Consider the following 13124-nt stretch of genomic DNA (forward strand, 5'->3'; position numbering starts at 1 on the left):
CTCATACAAGACATCATATTTTTTAAACAAATTTAGAACACTGTGAATTGAACATACATGTACTAAAGATGAATAAATGAATGCTTTAAATGCATTACTCAGTGCTCCAAACATATAAAGTTCATTCATTGCTTCATCCTTTATAAGTGATTTATCTTTATAATGGTCACAGTGAATCCAGAAACTGTTCATGGTCAAATCTGTGAATGTGAACTTTACTGGTCCTGTGAGGTTCATAACATTAATATCTGCATCTGTTTTTCCTCCTGAATGTACAAAGCACATCCAGTGAGTGGAGGATTTACAGACTGAAACATCTGACAGGAAGTTTATACTGTAGTAACTCATATATTCACTCTTTACAACTATGCTGAGCAGAAGGTGGATTACAAAAAAATCTGGTCTGATCTTCATCACTTCAGATATGATTACTGTGTCCGTGATAGACTTAGACTCCTGTTCTTGGCTGACAGTTGAAGAACCTGATGTGTTTTTTGCTGTAGTTACATGCAAAACGAGCTAGCTATTCTAAGGTAAAATGTTATGAGTTATTCTAGACTTCCTGTCAGCTCCTGTTTCTCCCCACAGAACTGTCGCTCACTCAGTGTTTTTTGTTTTAATGCACCACTCTATGTATCTCTACAGTCTCCAGCAAGAGATCAGCAGTTTCTGAAAAACTCAAGTCCATAGAAGTTGTTGACGTGTGTGTGTGTTTCGTAGAGTATGTTCTTTTCACTACCCGGTAGGTTTACCTATGTTCTTATCTGTATCACAAATGAAGGCACAGGATGATGCTGGTCCAAAGATGCCACGGCTGGCCACACCGGGCTCTTGATCCGTTCACTTCTGGGTTGGCTCGCCACTGACCGCTAGGGTCAGATTCAGATGGTCTATCCCTATTTAAAAAAACAATCTATACATACAGTACAGAATGCATTAATTACAATTGCCTTATTTCTGTTCAAATCTAATCAACTTTTCTCCATTCAAATATTAAATCAAATATAACCAATTGTAAAGATTATAAATACTCTAATCATTGTGCAAATGAATAGGCACACATCACACCACATAACATAAGTCAATTCAATGAACAACAATCATGTATTTCTATCTTACAGTACAAAATAAATCATAGGATTTCAGAAACCTATTTATGAAACCAGATATTAACCTTTATTACTTTTTAAACCTGTTTTTGCATCTTAACATTTTAACCATCAGATTTTACTATATTCATTCTTTTTAACAGCTAAGAAACTTCTCCTCATATACATTTACATACACAAACATGTATATTCACAATTAAATTAAATTGATCACCCTTAAAATCACCCTTATTTTAAATACATGTATATTAACTTTTAAGTCAACATGTAAAAAAACAGTATAAAGACACCTTTAGCAGTGTAAACAATATTAAAGATCTGCTACAGTGATGTCTAGCTTAGCTAAGCTAGTATGACAAACCAAATAGGACTTATAGAATGTTAACAATTTGCATGCAGCTAGCGCGATTAGCGATCTTTTATAAGCATCTTAAACAACAATAAACAGGTGAATTACCTGGGGTGTATGGGCCACCTGCAGGCAGAGTAGAGTGTTGCACTTCAGTATCCATAGGTGGGTTACACTTGTGTTCTCCAATGGATCACAGGGTGTGAGGCAGCGTCATCAGCTGGTCATCATTGCCACTGGAATCCTGGTTCCCTCCTCTGCAAGTTGAACAAGTGTTTTGCTTGCTTAAAACAGGTGCAGTTTAAACTCATGGTTAATCCTTATGTTTTAAATGTTAATCTGTTTAAATCATACAGTCAAATTCTGTGGGTTCCTGGATGCCAAATTGCAAATGTGGTAAGTTGGAACTTGACATGCATGTGTTGTGCTCTTCCCAACATTCCCAAAAGCTTGCTCTCTTTTGGGGACTGAATAAGAAAATAGTTTAAGAGATTCTAAGTTTCCACTGTCAAGGAGGTTAGGAGTTTAAGGCGATGAATTAAAGTTTTAGGGGAGCCGTCCTTTAAGATTTAAATGTTGATGCAAATCTTTGCCATACTTAACACACGTTGTGAACTGTGACTTTAAGAATGCAGTGCTGCATCTTACCTTCACAAAGGTATTCATAAAGTGAACCCATCTTCTGAGGGTAGTCCTGGGCATAGGTGTAGAGTGGGCAGAGAGGGGTTAATATTTCAAACTTGAATTCATTCTTTTTGGTCTCTTTGCCAAGAAGCAGAACAGGCTTGTATCCAATGGCATGGAGTTTCTTAAGCTGCAATCACAACATTGTGTATTTGCTGTTTAAGTAACAGAAAAACAACAGCAAAAAAGCGAAACATATTAGTTATTGAGAATGTATTACATTATTGCTGAAGCATCCAGGTCAATGCGATTCAGGATTTTTAACTTCATGGTGTATAACCAAGTATGTGCAAACAGGAAAGGCTTCCCCAGCCCCATCACCAAAAAAGCCCAGCAGCATCTTTACTTCCTGAGAGCACTGAGAAAAGGTCCTCTCCCTCCCCCATCCTGACCACGTACAGAGGGACCATTGAGAGCATCCTGAGCAACTGCATCACTGCCTGGTTTGGGAACTGCACAGTCTCGGAGCACAAGACCCCACTAAGGATAGTGAGGACCGCTGAGTAGATCATCGGAGTCTCTCTCCTTTCTATCATGGACATTTACACCACACGCTGCATCCATAAAGCAAACAGCATTGTGGACAACCACACACACCCGTCACACACACTTTTCACTCTCCTACCATCAGGGATGGAGGGGGGGTTAGGTCCTCCACCTCACAAGCCTGAGCTCCTCAACTCCCACAGCCACCACCTAATCTCTTTCTTCTCTGGTCTTTTAAGGTGATTGACTTGAAATCCATTGGGGTTTCCCCACGCAGGTTTGAATCCTGTCCACTACGATTTGCTTCCTGTTTACATTTCCTATTAATTACCCCGATCCAGTTAGTTTACATGATGTTGTGTTAACAGGGCTTCCAGTTTAAGTAGGGGATGATAGAGCATTGTGTAGTAGTCGTGGCCGAGTGGTTAAGGCGATGGACTAGAAATCCATTGGGGTCTCCCCGCGCAGGTTTGAATCCTGCCGACTACGATTTGCTTTCTGTTCACATTTCGTGTTAATTATACAGATATGGTTCTTTTGCGTTTTCTTGTGTTAATAGGGGTTTCAGTTGAAGTAGGGGTGACATCTTACTGTGCAGTAGTCGTGTCCGAGTGATTAAGGCGATGGACTTGAAATCCATTGGGGTCACTTCTGAAATAACAAATTTGCTTAATTTACCTTTAATTATATGTTATTATTATTAATTAATGATATTTATCTCTGTCAGGGTCAAACTCAATTGCACATGGGGCCAAAACTCAAAGCACACTTTAGGTGGTGGGCCGAACAGGAGTAACATTTATTGAACACACTAAAACAATGTTTTTTTTTACATAAATATGAATAAATACAGACAGGAATATTATTCCAGAGTAAATAAATTTAAACTTAAAATAAATAGCTCTCCATAAAAATATCTCCTGTCAAAATTATACAAGTTATAAATATGAACATGCTGTGAAAAACCCTGAACAAATCAATAAAAATTGTGCTTTTAAGTTAATGTTAAAATCACAACAAATCAAAACAATCAGATTTCTTTGCTCTTATGCCATTTTATAAAAAATTATCTTAAACTTTAAATAACTTAAAATATTTTGCTCTCCGTAAAAATATCTCCAGTCAAACACCAGACGTCTCACAGCCTCATCATTCAGCTCTTCAGAAACTCTCCCTCAGTAAATAACCGGCTGATGTGACTCTGATTTCTCCTCTGTTTTCACACCAGCTTCACGTTGTGATTTTGCTCTGGTGAAAAACGTCTACTGAAATGTCAGATTCTTCTTTAACTCTTCTACTTTCTGTATCTTCTGCTCTGCATTCAGGTTTTTCAGCTTATCCTGATGTTTTGTCTCGTAGTGCGTCTTAGATTCAATTCTTCAATTACAGCCACATTCGCTCCACATATAAGACACACGTGTTTACCGCCAGTGTCAGTAAACATCTACTCAGAATCCCATCGGTTTTAAAAGGCTCTGTTTTCAGAATCAACTTTTCTCTTCCCCACTGTGAGGCGCTGTTTCACAATAACTGTACAATAGAGTTAAATACATCAACAGAAGCTCGACTTGATTGACGCTGGACTGTTCCCAGGTGGTCTAGCGTTCGGTAAGGGAGCTGAAGCGCTGCATTATGGGATCTGTAGTTTGTGTTATCAGAGCTACATATCGCCCTCCATTCATAATAATAATAATAGATCTATATAAAATCATCTCGTGGGCGGATATAATTGTATGCGTCGGGATTTGTCCCGGGCCTGAGTTTAACACCCTGATCTATGTGAAGACACTGATCATCTTAATGATTTCTCACAATAATCATCAACAATGATTTAACAAGGTAGGAAACAGCTATTTTAGAAAAGGCCCACAGGCGACTCATGTGGTCCATGTTGGTGACCCCTGCTTTATGGTGTTAATAGTCAATAATTAGTTAATGGTTTCAATAGTCATCTTTGTTTTCAATAACCCAAAAGATATTCCCATGATCCTCCAATGCAAATATCATTGGTTCAAACATACTTTAACTGTGACGTTATGTGACGTGTCACTGAAACTTGAATTGTGAATACATAGTGTTGTTTTTACTCTGGACAGGAAACACAGAAGATGATGCGGGTTAACAGAATAATTCACAAGTCACTGTTATATGAACAATAAAACATTTCATTTAAATTACCGGAAAATCTACAAAAATGTCAAATAATAAAATACAATAGATGCAAACACACAAAAGGTACAAATAATATTTCTAAATGATGTATATATTAGTGAAAGAGGCACAGGGTTTATTTGTATTTTTGTTATTAATTTTAAATCTGATTAAACATTTAAGGAGATTATTTTCTTTATGTGGTTTGATCTATAGGTGGTGGTGAGGGTTTCTGTGCATGCGTGTTTGTGTGCATGTGTGTGTGTGCGTGTGTGTGCGTGCGTGTCTGTCTGTCTGAGTTTTAGCCTGTGCATCTGTAACCGGTGACTCGCGACGCCAAACTTTACATGCAGCCGGCGACACCGGTGGAATAACTGGACTCTGCGTTGTGATTTTACTGAATCAGATACAGGACAGCAGGCTTTGATTCTTCTCCAGGAGCATTTTTATTTCTGACACATGAAACAAATAAGCAGCCTCTTTAGATGGAAATGCCCTTTTCATTCTCTTCCACAAGATAACATTACAAAAGGGAAACAAAAAAAATAAAAATACAACAAACATACCTGACACATGAAACAAATAAGCAGCCTCTTTAGATGGAAATGCCCTTTTCATTCTAAAATACACACGTTGTACATTTATCACCATGTGCTCTTACTTCCACACACTTAAAGATAAGATTATTACTCAAAAGTATAAGATGACACGATTAACCACACAGATAAGTAAAATAACATTATACAAAATAAATTTAAGTGAAAATATAAGTTCAAAAGATTAAAAATAAATGAAATATCAGGAGACTAAAGAAAAACCTACCTCTTCCACAAGATAACATTACAAAAGGGAAGAGGAGGGAGCAGCAGAGGAAGTTAAATCACATGTGGCATCACAACTCTTAAAGGGGAAGCGCTCATTTTTACATCAGGTAACCATATGAGATAAATACAATTTTGTGTGAATTCTTATATTTAACAGTGTATTTTCTATACCTGTTACACTCACCCCAGAATTTACACAAAATATGAAGGTAAACACAAAGCACTGGTCATAAGAATCACTCGGCCTACATGACAGGAAAAAAAATGCAGACATCAACGTGAAAGTTACCCAACCATAGGATACAAACGTGAAAGAGATTGGCCAAACCTCCACACATGTTGTAGGCATAGACAAAGTGCCCATTACACTTTGAAACACTCAGACCATTTGCTTAAACATATAGTTTTAAACATAACATATAGTAAACATCATCATCATCATAGGCAACGCAATGAAAAATACAGACCTAAACATGAATAACAGGAGATCCAGGCTCCATACCAAGTATGGTTTCCAATTGAACCATGGACTCAATTAATCTGCGAACGGGTCTAATTACCCTACCAAACCTGGTAAAATAATGATTGGCAGTATCAGGGTGAACCACTGGGTCATGTAATTCATTGGAAACAGGAACATTAGAGAAAGAGGCATCAGTTACAGTGTCAAAGTTAACAACTGATACATCATCACATGCTTCAGAAATAGGTTGAGAGCAATGAGATGAGACCCATGTAGCAACAGGATCATCATCACAAACAGCCATGTGAGAGATGACAGAGAGAGACTCCACATGTGACAAATCATCAGTTAATGGTATTGTAGACTCAACCAGACCACATACAGATTGAGAAGGAGTGGAACAATGATCAACACAAACACTTCCACAAACAGAAGATTCAAAATCAGCAGTCGGCATAGGGAGAAAATTAACTGGTAACAACAGATTTCGATGCACCACTCTCTCACGACCAGATCTGTCACGGATTTTATAGATGTGCAGGGTCGGGTTGGAGGAGACAACAGAATACATGGTGGGCTCCCACTTATCGGCAAGCTTTCTTTTCCTCTGCAGCCTTTGTTAGCAAGGAGGACCTGATCACCAACTGACAAGGGAAGACCTTTAACTCTCTTATTGTATTGATCAGATTGATGTTTTTGTTCTGCAGTAGAGTTCTTTTGAGCCAGCACCATAGCAGACTGTAGATCTCCGACAAGAGATTGGACATAATCATGGTAATTACAGGTAGACTCATCACGAAGGACACTTCGAAACATCAGGTCAACAGGTAATCTCGGCACCCTCCCGAACATCAAATAAAACGGAGCAAATCCAGTTGTCTCATGGGTAGTACAGTTATATACAAATGTCATCGTTTGCACTAACTGTGGCCACTTCTGTTTTGATTCAGGAGGAAGGGATCTCAGCATGCTCCCCAATGTTCTGTTAAACCTCTCAGCGCCACCATTCCCCATTGGATGGTACGGGGAAGTTCGTGACTTGTCCACACCGGCAAGATGAAGGAGCTCCGCTATCAGCTCACTCTCAAAATTGGCTCCCTGGTCGGAATGAATACGTTGGGAAAGCCATAAATGCAGAAGAAGCCATCCCAGAGTTTCTTGGCAACGCTCTTTGCAGATTGGTTCCGACAAGGAAAAGCGTGAGCTAGCTTGGTGAAATGATCCGTGATTACCAAGACATCCACCGATTTATTGTGCCTGTCTTCAGCGGCCCAGAAATCAATACAAACAAGCTCCAATGGGGCAAAGGTTTTGATACTCTCCAATGGTGCTCTGGCTGCCGGCTCTGGAGTCTTACTTAGGACACAGCGGGTACAAGTCTTGACATAATCACGTACATCTCGTTCCATGCCAGGCCAATAGAACCTCTGGCGGACTAAAGACAGGGTGCGTGGTTGACCTTGGTGACCGGCCAGGTCATGAACACCAGCAAGAGCTTGTTGTTTCAGGGAATCAGGCATGGCAAACTGAAACTTCTTTCTCTTAGTACAGGGATCTTTGACGGCTCTGTACAGGATGTCATTAAGCAAAAAGAGTTTGTCCCACTGTCTCAAGAATCTCAGAACACGCAAATCCTCACTCATACGCTCACGCCTGGAAGGTCTGCGTTTCCTACTAACATAGAAGGCTACCCTTGAAATAACCTTGTCTTCATGCTGCTGAATCTGCAGTTCAGGCAACGAAAAGGCATGAATGTTGTCGTGGCAGTCAGGAACCAATGAACTCAAGTGATCGGCCAAAGGCGTTGCTCTGGATACAGCCCCTAAATCCCAATCACCACAAGACGACAAGATGGAAGACACATCCTCAGCAGCCATGGAGATGTCCTTTTCAGAGCTCTGATTGAACCCGGTGTCAAGGATCTGTGGCTGGCATGTAAGATGAAATGCATTCTGCACAGAATCATCCTGCACATTGTGCACATGTTTCAGCAATTCAGAGTAAGGCTCGGACAGGAGTCGTTGGCTCACTGGCTTCTGAGCGGGTCACGACTGAGCGCATCCGCCACTACATTTAACCTTCCGGGACGTACTTGATCTGGAAGTTGTACGGGCCAGTTTGAAACCCAGCGCTGCTCGCATGCATCCAGTTTAGGTTTCGTCATGATGTATGTAAGCGGGTTGTTATCAGTCCATACAGTGAACTCGTGACCTTTAAGCCAGTGGCTGAACTTGTCACATATGGACCATTTGAGCGCCAAAATTCTAGCCTATGCGCAGGGTAATTGGCTTGGCTGCGGCTCAAAGACTTGCTGGCAAAGGCTATTGGACGCTTTATCCTCACCAGTGGGAACTTGAGAAAGTACTGCGCCCAAGCCGTCTAGAGACGCATCAGTGCAAAGAATGAATGGCGCTCAAAGTCAGGGTGAGCAAGCACCACACTTTCAACAAGAGATCTTTTAACTCCATAAAGGCGGCATCACAGGCAGGAGTCCAATCTTGGGGAGACAGCACACGGTAAGTGCCAGATCGATTCGGACCACTTACACCTTTCACAGTCCGTTTTGACCAGCCGTCAGATTGAACAATGGTTTTGCGATCCTTGAACACCCAGGAATGAAGCTTTGGTAATAGAGGACCATGCCCAGAAATGATCTCACTTTCTTCTGCGAAGGTGTTAAGCCATCATCTTTCATCAGATCCTTTTTCTGAAAGGCGGAAATGATTGCCACCTTGTCTTCGTCTGAAATTCCAGAACCACTGATTACATGGCCCAAAAACTTGATTGAGCGTCTGAGAAAGTGACACTTTTCTGGGACAGCTTCAAATTACTAGCCCTCAACCGCGAAAATACCACTTCCAAGCGCTGCAAGGCCTCCAGCTCAGAACGGGCAAAAATCAGTAAATCGTCAAGATAGCAAAGCAAACTTGAAAATTAAGATCTCCAAAATGCTAAGCATCATCCGCATAAAGGATGCCGGACTGTTACACAGACCCTGAGGGAGACGGTTATATTCATATAACCCCATGGGCGTTGTGAATGCTGTGTAATGTCGGTCAGCCACATGAAGCGGGATGTTGTAAAATCCTGATGTTAAATCTACAGAGCTGAAGAGAAAATTTCCACCAAGAGCAGCCAGGCAATCCGCCTGATGGGGCAAAGGATGGCGTCCTTGATCGTCTTTGCGTTAAGCCAGCGAAAGTCGGTACAGATTCTAAGAGATCCATCCTTCTTCCAGACCATGACCAGAGGAGATGCGTATTCGCTGATGGATTTGCTAATAATGCCTTTCTCTTCCATTTCAGATAGGGCCTCTCTCAACTTCTGGTAATGGGCCGGAGGGATTCGGTAAGGTAAGCGAAGCGGACGATCATCACACAAATGAATTCTGTGGACAAAGTCTGATGCTTCTCCACAATCAAGTCTGCCTCTGGAGAAAACATCGCGGTAAGACACGATGAGATTTGTCAGCTCCTTCTTCCATGACTCTGAAACCTTGCATCCATCAATATCAATATCATTCAACCCATACTTGTGCAGAAGCTGCTCAGGGTCAATGGGTGGAACTGGTTTGGGCAAAGCTGAATCAGTTGTATCAAGAGGTCTGCACACACCTTGTGCAATGGTAACATCCTCTACTGCCAAACAAGGAGAAACGTCAGCCAGCTTTGTATTACGCCTCAGAGTAATTGGAGACTGGGTAGTATTTAAAATCTTCATCGACCCAACGATCACCCCACATCGGAGACACCACTCGTCCAACAAGAACATTGCGAGGTGCTGAGCGTGAAGTAGTGGGTTCAATGATGACGGTGCTACCGGTGAAATAGGTGTGTTTGCTGGTAACTTTCCCCATACAAGGTGCTCACACTTTGGAAGTAAAGTGACTGCCTGACAAAGCTTCACTGATCCAAGTTTATCGGGTTGAGTGGAACCAGACCAACGGAAGTACCAGTCAACAGCTCAAGAAACTCTTCACACTCTGAGTTACTGTTTTGGCAGGAGATGAGCTCCCAGTACTTCTTTTCAGCTTTCATCTTTTGAAGCATGCATTTGATGACATTACTGCCGATAATGAATTCGTCCTTCTGACCAGGCACTACTAAGGTAGGTACAGTGAATTCAAAATCGTAAACTTTGATTTCAGGTCATAAGCACACTTGACTTGGTAGTAAGGCCGCAGCCAACTAAGACCACATTATCTGGAATTACTGAAGGTTGTGGGAGGACACCATCAGTACGTAACTTGGATTCACCTTCTGAACTTAGAGTGCAAGCCATACTACCAGAATCTAGCAAGCCATTCAGTACCGACAAGCCATGAACAGTCACAGGAGCATAGAACAGATCACTTGCTCCATCAATTTTCTGAGAACCTACAAACAGCACTGTTTTATTGGGAGGCAGCAGTTTGCAACTATTTACAAAAATCTCTTGTGGGTCTGACTCGGCTTTCAGGGAAATATGCCACTGCCCATGCTAACCCCTCCATGCATGGGCTTTCTAGTTTAACTGAGTGCTAGGAGAAGGTTGTTCTAGGTTCGCTGCCATGGGGCAACTACTCTTAAAGTGTCCAGGCTTGAGGCAGTTACGACAAAGTCTCTGACGATACAGTGAGTATATGTGGTGTGCTCTTTGGACTGACACACTCTACATGCCTGGCTCACGTTGGACTTAAAATCTGAGGATCTGTTGGGACATGCAGTGTTAGACAATGACAGTGAAGCAGTGCATAATGATAGGACTTTATCCATCATACCAACCAGATGCTGCACATTAGTATTGGGAGAGAAAGGAGCAGCGTTGGGATTGAGCTGAGCGTCTGAATATTGTGACTGCCGGATGAGAGTTCAGGCTGTTTGGTGGAACTAGGTATAGGATCGTCACATACAGTCACAGTGTTCTGATGGCAAGCAGACCCAGGTGTGTAGCGAGGGCTCCTAGCGGAATCTCTTTCATGTTCCTGCGATGGCAGTCCAAACGCTCCTGTATCTCGGTAGCACTCCATTGTTCAGCAGGTTTGAACTGAAGAGACAAAGCAAGACTAGGATCCGGACAGTGAGAGACAAACATCATAACAGCTTCAGCCGCAGGGTCCTCAACGCACTTGTTGCGCCTACGTAAGCACTCATCAGCCACATCGATAGCCTTATTAAGCCGTATCCAGTAGTCCATTGGACTCTCATTTGCCTTAGGAAGGGTGTTATAAAAGTCAGCCATAGGCATGTTTGAATACATCAACTCACTGAAGTTGCGCTTCAGAATATCAAAAATTGTGCTAGAGGGCACTGTAGTGGTTCGCCCTGGGGCACTCAAAGACACTTTGACTATATCCCTTGCTTTCCTGCTAATCTACCCAAAATTAAATCATAGGCCTCAGCGTCATCAGTGCATTTCTTACTGTTCAAATAACTGTACATCATGTCTTCCCATTCATGCACAGTAAACAAATCACTTCGATCACCTCTAAAGAATGGGGGAGGTGTGACATCATGTTGGATAATGACTTTCAATTTAGAAGCATCAACACATTCATTTGAACACTGCACACATGACTTTGACTGCTCTTGGCTGTGCTGTTGTGCTAAACTGAGATTGGCTGAAATGCTCTCACCAATTTTCTGTGCCAAATCAGAAATAATACTCCCTAAAGACTCAGGAGCGATAGTATCAGCATTTGGTCGTGTAAATGGGGTAGAACAGGCAGTTGGGCTCACAGAAGCACCAATAGCTGAATCAGGCATGTGTACATTGTCAATATCTGAATTAAAGACTACTCGACCCCTCCCAAAACATCTGGGTGAAGTTTCAGATACTGTCTTAGCACAATATTCAGCAACCCCACTACCCTACCTACTGAAAACACAGCATTAGGTCGTTTCACGGGCTAAAATTATCCTGACTCATTGTGTCTTCAAACATTTTCCAGCATAACCAGAAAACACAGTAAAATGAAAATCTGCAGTTAAGAAAGTAAATAGAGCATCAAAACAACAAACTTAGAAAATAAACAAATGCTTCACATATGTAATAAACTCACAAATAATAAAGTAGAAAACTGCACACAAATAAAGTCCCCAAAACGTGTAATCTCACCTCACGTGAAGCAGCGTTCGTTCAATACAGTCTTAAGGGCACTAAGTAGTAGACAGAAGACGAGGCGAAAACGGGTGACGACGAACGAGCTGAAGTCACCGCGATTGTTGAAACACACCCCAAATGTACGTGAATCAATGCGCAGTTCACCTGTAGTCCGCCAAAGCAGCAGCTCCGCGATCGATAAGCAGCCGATCGCGTGAAATCGAAGGGTTCACGGCACCACGTGTAACCGGTGACTCGCGACGCCAAACTTTACATGCAGCCGGCGACACCGGTGGAATAACTGGACTCTGCGTTGTGATTTTACTGAATCAGATACAGGACAGCAGGCTTTGATTCTTCTCCAGGAGCATTTTTATTTCTGACACATGAAACAAATAAGCAGCCTCTTTAGATGGAAATGCCCTTTTCATTCTCTTCCACAAGATAACATTACAAAGGAAACAAAAAATAAAAATACAACAAACATACCTGACACATGAAACAAATAAGCAGCCTCTTTAGATGGAAATGCCCTTTTCATTCTAAAATACACACGTTGTACATTTATCACCATGTGCTCTTACTTCCACACACTTAAAGATAAGATTATTACTCAAAAGTATAAGATGACACGATTAACCACACAGATAAGTAAAATAACATTATACAAAATAAATTTAAGTGAAAATATAAGTTCAAAAGATTAAAAATAAATGAAAACACACAAAGGTACAAATAATATCTTCCACAAGATAACATTACAAAAGGGAAGAGGAGGGAGCAGCAGAGGAAGTTAAATCACATGTGGCATCACAACTCTTAAAGGGAAGCTCATTTTACATCAGGTAACCATATGAGATAAATACAATTTTGTGTGAATTCTATATTTAACAGTGTATTTTCTATACCTGTTACACATCTTCCGGGATCTGAAGTTCCAGGTGCCACACAGTAAACTCCATGCAGTGGGTCCAGTA

General features: G+C 41.4%; 1 long non-coding RNA gene and 1 other non-coding gene across 2 annotated transcripts; one reads left to right on the forward strand and one right to left on the reverse strand.

Moving 5' to 3' along the window:
• The first annotated feature begins 3035 nt into the window (after positions 1-3035).
• On the forward strand, positions 3036-3117 carry trnas-aga. Its single transcript has one exon. It is a non-coding gene; the product is annotated as a tRNA-Ser (tRNA).
• A 9379-nt stretch (positions 3118-12496) lies between these two features.
• Positions 12497-12860, reverse strand: LOC124376915. The gene is made up of 2 exons (XR_006923999.1): positions 12637-12860; positions 12497-12526 (listed from the first exon to the last, which is right to left on the reverse strand). It is a non-coding gene; the product is annotated as an uncharacterized LOC124376915 (long non-coding RNA).
• Between the last annotated feature and the right edge of the window lie 264 nt (positions 12861-13124).

This window comes from Silurus meridionalis, chromosome 23, assembly GCF_014805685.1.
Source record: "Silurus meridionalis isolate SWU-2019-XX chromosome 23, ASM1480568v1, whole genome shotgun sequence".
NCBI lineage: Eukaryota > Metazoa > Chordata > Actinopteri > Siluriformes > Siluridae > Silurus > Silurus meridionalis.